The sequence below is a fragment of the Oncorhynchus gorbuscha genome, unplaced genomic scaffold (assembly GCF_021184085.1).
Source record: "Oncorhynchus gorbuscha isolate QuinsamMale2020 ecotype Even-year unplaced genomic scaffold, OgorEven_v1.0 Un_scaffold_2423, whole genome shotgun sequence".
NCBI lineage: Eukaryota > Metazoa > Chordata > Actinopteri > Salmoniformes > Salmonidae > Oncorhynchus > Oncorhynchus gorbuscha.
This window is the reverse complement of record NW_025746941.1, coordinates 62,501-73,828: the sequence shown is the minus strand read 5'-3', so window position 1 is coordinate 73,828 and position 11,328 is coordinate 62,501. Positions and strand designations below refer to the sequence as shown.

At 46.1% G+C, this 11,328-nt stretch overlaps 1 pseudogene; it reads left to right on the top strand.

Annotated features, from left to right (window-relative positions):
• The first annotated feature begins 2,011 nt into the window (after window positions 1-2,011).
• Window positions 2,012-11,328, top strand: part of LOC124025762 — a 68,767-nt pseudogene continuing 59,450 nt past the window's right edge.

Genomic DNA, 11,328 nt, shown 5'->3' with positions numbered 1-11,328 from the left:
CATCCCTCTCTCCATCCCTCTCTCTCCATCCCTCTTCTCCATCATCCTCTCTCTCCATCATCCTCTTCTCCCTCCATCCCTCTCTCTATCTCATCCTTCCTACATCCCTCTCTCCATCCCTCTCTCTCCATCCCTCCATCATCCCTCTCTCCTCCATCATCCCGCTCTCCCTCCATCCCTCTCTCCTATCTCATCCTTCCCTACATCCCTCTCTCCATCATCCCTCTCTCCATCCCTCTCTCTCCATCCCTCTCTCTATCATCCCTCTCTCCATCATCCCTCTCTCCATCCCATCCCTCTCTCTCTCCATCCCTCTCTCCATCATCCCACTCCCTCCATTCCTCTCTCTCCATCCCTCTCCATCATCCCTTTCTCCATCCCTCTCTCTCCATCATCCCTCTCTCTCCATCCCTCTCTCCATCCTCTGCCCTCTCTTCTCCATCCATCCCTCTCTCCTCTCTTCCATCCCAGGTAGCCTAGTGTTTAGAGCGTTGAGCCAGTAACCGAAAGCTTGCTAGATCGAATCCCTGAGCTGACAATGTAAAAATATGTCGCTCTGCCCCTGAACAGGGCAGTTAACCCACTGTTCCTAGGCTGTCATTGTAAATAAGAATTTGGTCTTAACTGACTTGCCTAGTTAAATAAAAAAATATCCCTCTCTCTCTCTTATCCTTCTCCATCCAGCTGACAGTAGTAGATACGAGTTAGTCTACACACCAGGAAACAGATGTGTTCGGCTAGCTAGATAACCCACAATAGAAGCCCAGTGTATGTCTGTGTATCTGTGTGTGTCTGTGTAAGGTTGAGTGATTGTAGTTGTAATCCAGTCCATTATGACATCAGCTGGTCTTTTAATCCATGATGACTCTTCCTGTCCATTATGGAGTTACCATACCTCCCACTGTGCCCTAAATCAGGGCTTCTCACACACGCAATAAAAACAACAATATCCCTGATGCCAAGAGAGAGGTGGGCCTTAAAATGTTCCTTCACAGGGCCCAAAAATTGTTTTTATCCAGTCATGAAGTCATAGGAGAATCCTTGGTTCGATTGGTCATGAAGTCATAGTAGATCTCCTTGGTTTGATTGGTCATGAAGTCATAGTAGATCTCCTTGGTTTGATTGGTCATGAAGTCATAGTAGATCTCCTTGGTTTGATTGGTCATGAAGTCATAGTAGAACTCCTTGGTTTGATTGGTCATGAAGTCATAGTAGATCTCCTTGGTTTGATTGGTCATGCAGAACTCCTTGGTTTGATTGGTCATAGTAGATCTCCTTGGTTTGATTGGTCATGAAGTCATAGTAGATCTCCTTGGTTTGATTGGTCATGAAGTCATAGATCTCCTTGGTTTGATTGGTCATGAAGTCATAGTAGATCTCCTTGGTTTGATTGGTCATGAAGTCATAGTAGAACTCCTTGGTTTGATTGGTCATAGTAGATCTCCTTGGTTTGATTGGTCATGAAGTCATAGTAGATCTCCTTGTTCGATTGGTCATGAAGTTAGTAGATCTCCTTGGTTCGATTCTCTGAAGTCATAGTATATCTCCTTGTGTCCTATTCTTTATCTCTCGAGTTCTGATAATGAGGGATGTCCCTGATGAATCACAAAATGTTTCCCGGACCCAAAACGTTTTAGAACATTTGCCCTAAATAACTTAAATACTGTGTGTGTGTGTGTGTGTGTGTGTGTGTGTGTGTGTGTGTGTGTGTGTGTGTGTTTGTCCGCTGCACCATGCTGCTCTCAGTGGGAACCTGGAGCTCATCTCTCTGCTGCTGGAATGTGTGCCACCGTGGACATCAGGGACCAGAAGGGTGTGACACATACCGCTGCACCATGCTGCTCTCAGTGGGAACCTGGAGCTCATCTCTGCTGGAATCGCAGGCCACCGTGGACATCAGGGACCAGACACACACACACACACACACACACACACACACACACACACACACACACACACGCGCTGCCGGCCGTAGTCTGATTCTGTCTTTTCCTCTGTGGTTGCCGTAGGGATGCGCCCACTGCACTACGCGGCTTGGCAGGGGGAAGGCAGAGCCTATGAAGATGCTGCTGAAGTCTGGTTTCGTCGGTCAATGGCCAATCAGACGAGGGACAGATCCTCTGCACCTGTCGGCACAGCACGGACACTACGACGTGGTGAGTCACATTAGCTGTTGTTTAGCTCACGGCTAACGGAAGAGTTTCTGTTATCGATGTCATCTCCTGCCGTTGTGCCCTGGAGCAAGGCACTTAACACCTTAACCTGCTCCAGGGGCGCTGTGCTGTGTCTTCCAACCTGTGTGGCCAGGTCGCAATTGTAAATGAGAACTTGTTCTCAACTTGCCTACCTTGTTAAATAAAGGTGAAATAAAATAAATAAATAAATGTATCTTAGAGGGGTCGGGTAGGTAGCCTAGTGGTTAGAGTAGGGGGGCAGGTAGCGTAGTGGTTAGAGGGGGGCAGGTAGCCTAGTGGTTAGAGTAGGGGGCAGGTAGCCTAGTGGTTAGAGGGGGCAGGTAAGGGTTAGAGTAGGGGGGGGGGCAGGTAGCCTAGTGGTTAGAGGGGGGCAGGTAACCTAGTGGTTAGAGTAGGGGGGCAGGTAGCCTAGTGGTTAGAGTAGGGGGGGTGCAGGTAGTCCTAGTGGTTAGAGTAGGGGGGCAGGTAGCAGGTAGCCTAGTGGTTAGAGTAGGGGGGCAGGTAGCGTAGTGGTTAGAGGGGGGGGCAGGTAGCCTAGTGGTTAGAGGGGGGCAGGTAGCCTAGTGGTTAGAGTAGGGGGGCAGGTAGCGTAGTGGTTAGAGCAGGTAGCCAGGTAGCCTAGTGGTTAGAGGGGGGTTGAGGTAGCCTAGTGGTTAGGGGGGGCCCTAGTGGTTAGAGTAGGGGGGCAGGTAGCGTAGTGGTTAGAGGTGGCCCTAGTGGTTAGAGGGGTTGCAGGTAGCCTAGTGGTTAGGGACAGGTAGCCTAGTGGTTAGAGGGTTGCAGGTAGCCTGGTGATTAGAGGGGGGACAGGTAGCCTAGTGGTTAGAGGGGGTTGCAGGGTAGCCTAGTGGTTAGGGGGGGGACAGGTAGCCTAGTGGTTAGGGCGTTAGGCCAGCAACCCGAAAGGTTGCAGGTTCAAATCCATCGAGCTGACAGGGTACAAAAAATCTGTCATTCTACCCCTGAACAAGGCAGTTAACCCCCTGTTCCCCGGTAGGCCGTCATTCTGCCCCTGAACAAGGCAGTTAACCCCCTGTTCCCCGGTAGGCCGTCATTCTGCCCCTGAACAAGGCAGTTAACCCCTGTTCCCCGGTAGGCCGTTTCTGCCCCTGAACAAGGCAGTTAACCCCCTGTTCCCCGGTAGGTCGTCATTCTGCCCCTGAACAAGGCAGTTAACCCCCTGTTCCCCGGTAGGCCGTCATTCTGCCCCTGAACAAGGCAGTTAAACCCCCTGTTCCCCGGTAGGCCGTCAAACTGCCCCTGAACAAGGCAGTTAACCCACTGTTCCCCGGTAGGCCGTCGTCCTGCCCCTGAACAAGGCAGTTAACCCCCTGTTCCCCGGTAGGCCGTCATTCTGCCCCTGAACAAGGCAGTTAACCCCCTGTTCCCCGGTAGGTTGTCGTTCTGCCCCTAAAGAAGGCAGTTAACACCCTGTTCCCTAGTAGGTCTGTAAATAATAATTTGTTCTGCCTCCTAAAATAAAGGTTAAACTAAGACACCCTGTTCCCTTGTTGTTGTTGTTGTTGTTGGTCATCATTGCTAAATAATAATTTGTTGTTAACCAACTTCAGCACTAGTTAAATAAAGTTGTTAAACTGAGATGTTGCCCCACACCAGTCTAATCTCCCTTGTTGTTCCCCAGTCTGAGAGTGTTGCTTCAGCACCAGTCTAATCAGTGTGTTGTTGTTGTTCCCCAGTCTGAGATGTTGCTCCAACACCAGTCTAATCCGTGTGTTGTTGTTGTTCCCCAGTCTGAGATGTTGCTTCAGCACCAGTCTAATCCGTGTGTTGTTGTTCCCCCAGTCTGAGATGTTGCTCCAGCACCAGTCTAATCAGTGTGTTGTTGTTCCCCCAGTCTGAGATGTTGCTCCAGCACCAGTCTAATCCGTGTTGTTGTTCCCCCAGTCTGAGATGTTGCTTCAGCACCAGTCTAATCAGTGTGTTGTTGTTGTTGTTGTTGTTGTTCCCCCAGTCTGAGATGTTGCTTCAGCACCAGTCTAATCCGTGTGTTGTTGTTGTTGTTGTCCCCAGTCTGAGATATTGCTCCAACACCAGTCTAATCAGTGTGTTGTTGTTGTTGTTGTTGTTGTTCCCCCAGTCTGAGATGTTGCTCCAACACCAGTCTAATCCGTGTGTTGTTGTCCCCAGTCTGAGATGTTGCTCCAACACCAGTCTAATCCGTGTGTTGTTGTCCCCAGTCTGAGATGTTGCCCCAACACCAGTCTAATCCGTGTGTTGTTGTTGTTGTTGTTGTTGTTGTTGTTGTTGTTGTTGTTGTTGTTGTTGTTGTTGTTCCCCCAGTCTGAGATGTTGCTCCAACACCAGTCTAATCTGTGTTGTTGTTGTTGTTGTTCCCCCAGTCTGAGATGTTGCTCCAACACCAGTCTAATCCGTGTGTTGTTGTTGTTGTTGTTCACCCAGTCTGAGATGTTGCCCCAACACCAGTCTAATCCGTGTGTTGTTGTTGTTGTTCCCCCAGTCTGAGATGTTGCTTCAGCACCAGTCTAATCCGTGTGTTCTTGTTCCCCCAGTCTGAGATGTTGCTCCAACACCAGTCTAATCCGTGTGTTGTTGTTCCCCAGTCTGAGATGTTGCTCCAGCACCAGTCTAATCCGTGTGTTGTTGTTCCCCCAGTCTGAAATGTTGCTCCAGCACCAGTCTAATCCGTGTGTTGTTGTTGTTGTTCCCCCAGTCTGAGATGTTGCTTCAGCACCAGTCTAATCCGTGTGTTCTTGTTCCCCCAGTCTGAGATGTTGCTCCAACACCAGTCTAATCCGTGTGTTGTTGTTCCCCCAGTCTGAGATGTTGCTCCAGCACCAGTCTAATCCGTGTGTTGTTGTTCCCCCAGTCTGAAATGTTGCTCCAGCACCAGTCTAATCCGTGTGTTGTTGTTGTTGTTCCCCCAGTCTGAGATGTTGCTCCAGCACCAGTCTAATCCGTGTGTTGTTGTTCCCCCAGTCTGAGATGTTGCTCCAGCACCAGTCTAATCCGTGTGTTGTTGTTGTTGTTCCCCCAGTCTGAGATGTTGCTCCAACACCAGTCTAATCCGTGTGTTGTTGTTCCCCCAGTCTGAGATGTTGCTCCAGCACCAGTCTAATCCGTGTGTTGTTGTTCCCCCAGTCTGAGATGTTGCTCCAGCACCAGTCTAATCCGTGTGTTGTTGTTCCCCCAGTCTGAGATGTTGCTCCAACACCAGTCTAATCCGTGTGTTGTTGTTCCCCCAGTCTGAGATGTTGCTCCAGCACCAGTCTAATCCGTGTGTTGTTGTTCCCCCAGTCTGAGATGTTGCTCCAGCACCAGTCTAATCCGTGTGTTGTTGTTGTTGTTCCCCCAGTCTGAGATGTTGCTCCAACACCAGTCTAATCCGTGTGTTGTTGTTCCCCCAGTCTGAGATGTTGCTCCAGCACCAGTCTAATCCGTGTGTTGTTGTTCCCCCAGTCTGAGATGTTGCTCCAGCACCAGTCTAATCCGTGTGTTGTTGTTCCCCCAGTCTGAGATGTTGCTCCAACACCAGTCTAATCCGTGTATAGTGGACAATGCAGGAAAGACTCCTCTCGATCTGGCCTGTGAGTTCGGCAGGGTCGGGGTGAGTAACTAACTCTACTAACTTCATGACCTATTTACTTTACAGTTTTGTTGGTGTTGTATGGACTTTGGACACTGGCCATCCGGGTTAGAAGACCTCCATTTTACTCTCCCGGGTGACGTTGTTCTAACCAAGGGTGCTGTGGTGGTGTTTTTTTTAATGACAAACAAAACTCTGGGCTTGTTTGGCAGATGTTTTACTAGACCAGACTGAAAACTACTAGACTTGACCTCACGGGTTTGGTTAAAACTACTAGCTTTGGGCTAACGGGCTTGGTTTAAACTACTAGCCTTGAGCTAACGGACTTGGTTAAAACTACTAGCCTTGGGCTAACGAGCTTGGTTAAAACTACTAGCCTTGGGCTAACGGGCTTGGTTAAAACTACTAGCCTTGGCCTAACGAGCTAGGTTAAAACTACTAGCCTTGGGCTAACGGGCTTGGTTAAAACTACTAGCCTTGGGCTAACGGGCTAGGTTAAAACTACTACCTTGGGCTAACCGGCTAGGTTTAAACTACTACCCGTGGGCTAACGGGCTAGGTTAAAACTACTACCCTTGGGCTAACGGGCTTGGTTAAAACTACTAGCCTTGGGCTAACGGGCTTGGTTAAAACTACTAGCCTTGTGCTAACGGGCTTGGTTAAAACTACTAGCATTGGGCTAACGGGCTTGGTTAAAACTACTAACCTTGGGCTAACGGGCTTGGTTAAAACTACTAGCATTGGGCTAACGGGCTTGGTACTAATTGGGCTAACTTGGTTAAAACTACTAACCTTGGGCTAACGGGCTTGGTTAAAACTACTAGCCTTGGGCTAACGGGCTTGGTTAAAACTACTAGCCTTGGGCTAACGGGCTTGGTTAAAACTACTAGCATTGGGCTAACAGGCTTGGTTAAAACTACTAACCTTGGGCTAACGGGCTTGGTTAAAACTACTAGCCTTGGGCTAACGGGCTTGGTTAAAACTACTAGCCTTGGGCTAACGGGCTTGGTTAAAACTACTAGCCTTGGGCTAACGGGCTTGGTTAAAACTACTAGCCTTGGGCTAACGGGCTTGGTTAAAACTACTAGCCTTGGGCTAACGGGCTTGGTTAAAAGTACTAGCCTTGGGCTAACGGGCTTGGTTAATTTCCATCCCTGTCCATGATCAATATGCAACTAGCACACTGCCAGAATATCCTTGTGATGGCCAGTGTGGGTGTGGGATTTTTCTCCAGCAGTAAATGTGTGTGTTTGTAGGTGGTTCAGCTCCTGCTCAACAGTAACGTGTGTGTGTGTGTGTGTGTGTGTGTGTGTGTGTGTGTGTGTGTGTGTGTGTGTGTGTGTGTGTGTGTGTGTGTGTGTGTGTGTGTGTGTGTGTGTGTGTGTGTGTGTGTGTGTGTAGGTGGTTCAGCTCCTTCTCAACAGTAACGTGTGTGTGTGTGTGTGTGTGTGTGTGTGTGTGTGTGTGTGTGTGTGTGTGTGTGTGTGTGTGTGTGTGTGTGTTGCTCCTGTCAACAGTGTGTGTGTGTGTGTGTGTGTGTGTGTGTGTGTAGTGGTTCAGCTCCTGCTCAACAGTGTGTGTGTGTGTGTGTGTGTGTGTGTGTGTGTGTGTGTGTGTGTGTGTGTGTGTGTGTGTGTGTGTGTGTGTGTTATAATGTCAGGTGGTTCAGCTCCTTCTCAACAGTAACGTGTGTGTGTGTGTGTGTGTGTGTGTGTGTGTGTGTGTGTGTGTGTGTGTGTGTGTGTGTGTGTGTGTGTGTGTGTGTAGGTGGTTCAGCTCCTTCTCAACAGTAACGCGTGTGTGTGTCTGTGTAGGTGGTTCAGCTCCTTCTCAACAGTAACAAACATGTGTGTGGCCCTACTGGAACTGAAACCAGGAGATTCTACTGACCCCAATGGGACCTCTCCTCTACACCTGGCGGCCAAGAACGGACACATAGACATCATCAGGTAACACACACACACACACACACACACACACACACACACACATGGTCACACACACACACACACACACACACACACACACACACACACACACACACACACACACACACACAACTCTCTCCTCCCTTCCCCCTCTCTCTCTCTATATCGGTCACATCGACAAATTACCCAGCCTTATATGGTCATACTATAATTATAATATCAACAAATGACCCGGGCCTTATATGGTCATACTATAATTATACTATAAAACTAATGACCCAGCCTAATATGGTCATACTATAATTATACTATAAAACAAATGACCCAGCCTTATATGGTCATACTATCAACTAATGATCCAGCCTTATATGGTCATACTATCAACTAATGACTCAGCCTTATATGGTCATACTATCAACTAATGACCCAGCCTTATATGGTCATACTATCAACTAATGACCCAGCCTTATATGGTCATACTATCAACTAATGACCCAGCCTTATATGGTCATACTATCAATTAATGACCCGGCCTTATATGGTCATACTATCAACTAATGACCCAGCCTTATATGGTCATACTATCAACTAATGACCCAGCCTTATATGGTCATACTATAATTATAATATCAACTAATGACCCAGCCTTATATGGTCATACTATAATTATAATTTCAACAAATGACCCAGTTTACCATGTTAGGATATATTGATAGTTCTAGTTAGTATTTATTGGGCCAGATGATTAACTATGTTAACCTCTAGCGTCGAACAATCCCGTATCAGGGAGCGTGATCATAGCCTCAAGCTGATTACCATAACGCAACGTTTCCTATTCATGAAAATCGCAAATGAAATGAAATAAATATATTGGCTCACAAGCTTAGCCTTTTGTTAACAACACTGTCATCTCAGATTTTCAAAATATGCTTTTCAACCAAAGTTACACAAGCCATTGTGTAAGAGTATTGATAGCCTAGCATAGCATTAAGCCTAGCATTCAGCAGGCAACATTTTCACAAAAACAAGAAAAGCATTCAAATAAAATAATGTACCTTTGAAGAACTTCGGATGTTTTCAATGACAAGACTCTTAGTTAGATAGCAAATGTTATTTTTTCCAAAAAGATTATTTGTGTAGACGAAATAGCTCCGTTTTGGCTAAGAAAAATACCGGAAAATGCAGTCACTTACAACGCCAAACTTGTTTCCAAATTAGTTCTATAATATCGACAGAAACATGGCAAACGTTGTTTAGAATCAATCCTCAAGGTGTTTTTCACATATCTATTCGATAATCTATCAGTGGTGGCAGTTGGCTTCTCATCAGAAGCAAACGGAAAAATACTGCAGCTGGAGATTACGCAATAATTGCGACGGAGGACACCAAGCGACCACCTGGTAAATGTAGTCTCTTATGGTCAATCTTCCAATGATATGCCTACAAATACGTCACAATGCTGTAGACACCTTGGGGAAAACGTGGAAAACGTAAGCTGACTCCTAGCTCCTCCACAGCCATATAAGGAGTCATTGGCATGAAGCGGTTTCATAAAATGCGGCACTTCCTGATTGGATTTTTATCTGGGTTTCGCCTGCAACATCAGTTCTGTGGCACACACAGACAATATCTTTGCAGTTTTGGAAACGTCAGAGTGTTTTCTTTCCAAAGCTGTCAATTACATGCATAGTAGAGCATCTTTTTGTGACAAAATATCTTGTTTAAAACGGGAACGTTTTTCATCCCAAAATTAAAAGAGCGCCCCCTATATCGAAGAAGTTCAGGTATATTGATAGTTCTAGTTAGTATTTATTGGGCCAGATGGTTAACCATGTTAGGGTATATTGATAGTTCTAGTTAGTATTTATTGGGCCAGATGTTTAACCATGTTAGGGTATATTGATAGTTCTAGTTAGTATTTATTGGGCCAGATGGTTAACCATGTTAGGGTATATTGATAGTTCTAGTTAGTATTTATTGGGCCAGATGTTTAACCATGTTAGGGTATATTGATAGTTCTAGTTAGTATTTATTGGGCCAGATGTTTAACCATGTTAGGGTATATTGATAGTTCTAGTTAGTATTTATTGGGCCAGATGGTTAACCATGTTAGGGTATATTGATAGTTCTAGTTAGTATTTATTGGGCCAGATGGATAACCATGTTAGGGTATATTGATAGGTCTAGTTAGTATTTATTGGGCCAGATGGTTAACCATGTTAGGGTATATTGATAGGTCTAGTTAGTATTTATTGGGCCAGATGGATAACCATGTTAGGGTATATTGATAGTTCTAGTTAGTATTTATTGGGCCAGATGGTTAACCATGTTAGGGTATATTGATAGTTCTAGTTAGTATTTATTGGGCCAGATGGATAACCATGTTAGGGTATATTGATAGGTCTAGTTAGTATTTATTGGGCCAGATGGTTAACCATGTTAGGGTATATTGATAGTTCTAGTTAGTATTTATTGGGCCAGATGTTTAACCATGTTAGGGTATATTGATAGTTCTAGTTAGTATTTATTGGGACAGATGGTTAACCATGTTAGGGTATATTGATAGTTCTAGTTAGTATTTATTGGGCCAGATGTTTAACCATGTTAGGGTATATTGATAGTTCTAGTTAGTATTTATTGGGACAGATGGTTAACCATGTTAGGGTATATTGATAGTTCTAGTTAGTATTTATTGGGCCAGATGGTTAACCATGTTAGAGTATATTGATAGTTCTAGTTAGTATTTATTGGGACAAATGTGCTCAAGCGATCAACAAAAACTGTCCAGATGAACATATTTGGGACAAATAAATGTATAAAACAATCATTTAAAAAAAATCTGTGTGTATGTTGTGTGTTGTGTTTGTGTGTGTGTGTGTGTGTGTATGGTGTGTGTGTGTGTGTGGTCCCCAGGCTGTTGATCCAGTCTGGAATAGACATCAACAGACAGACCAAGGCTGGCACGGCTCTGCATGAGGCAGCTCTCTGTGGGAAGACTGAGGCGGTTCGCCTCCTGCTGGATGTAAGAGGAACTACAACTAACCTTTAATCATTAACCCCTGACCCCTAACCCCTGACTCCTGCATGAGGCAACTCTCTGTGGGAAGACTGAGGTGGTTCGCCTCCTGCTGGATGTAAGAGGAACTACAACTAACCTTTAATCATTAACCCCTGAACCCTAACCCCTGACCCCTGCATGAGGCAACTCTCTGTGGGAAGACTGAGGCGGTTCGCCTCCTGCTGGATGTAAGAGGAACTACAACTAACCTTTAATCATTAACCCCTGACCCCTAACCCCTGACCCCTGCATGAGGCAGAGCTCTGTAGGAAGACTGATCGTTCCCTTAGCATCAGTCCAACACTAACTAACCTGATTCGGCCTTGATCGTTCCCTTGGCATCAGTCCAATACTAACTAACCTGATGTGGCCTTGATCGTTCCCTTAGCATCAGTCCAACACTAACTAACCTGATTCGGCCTTGATCGTTCCCTTAGCATCAGTCCAACACTAACTAACCTGATTCGGCCTTGATCGTTCCCTTGGCATCAGTCCAACACTAACTAACCTGATTCGGCCTTGATCGTTCCCTTGGCATCAGTCCAACACTAACTAACCTGAAACCACTGAACTCGGAAGCCT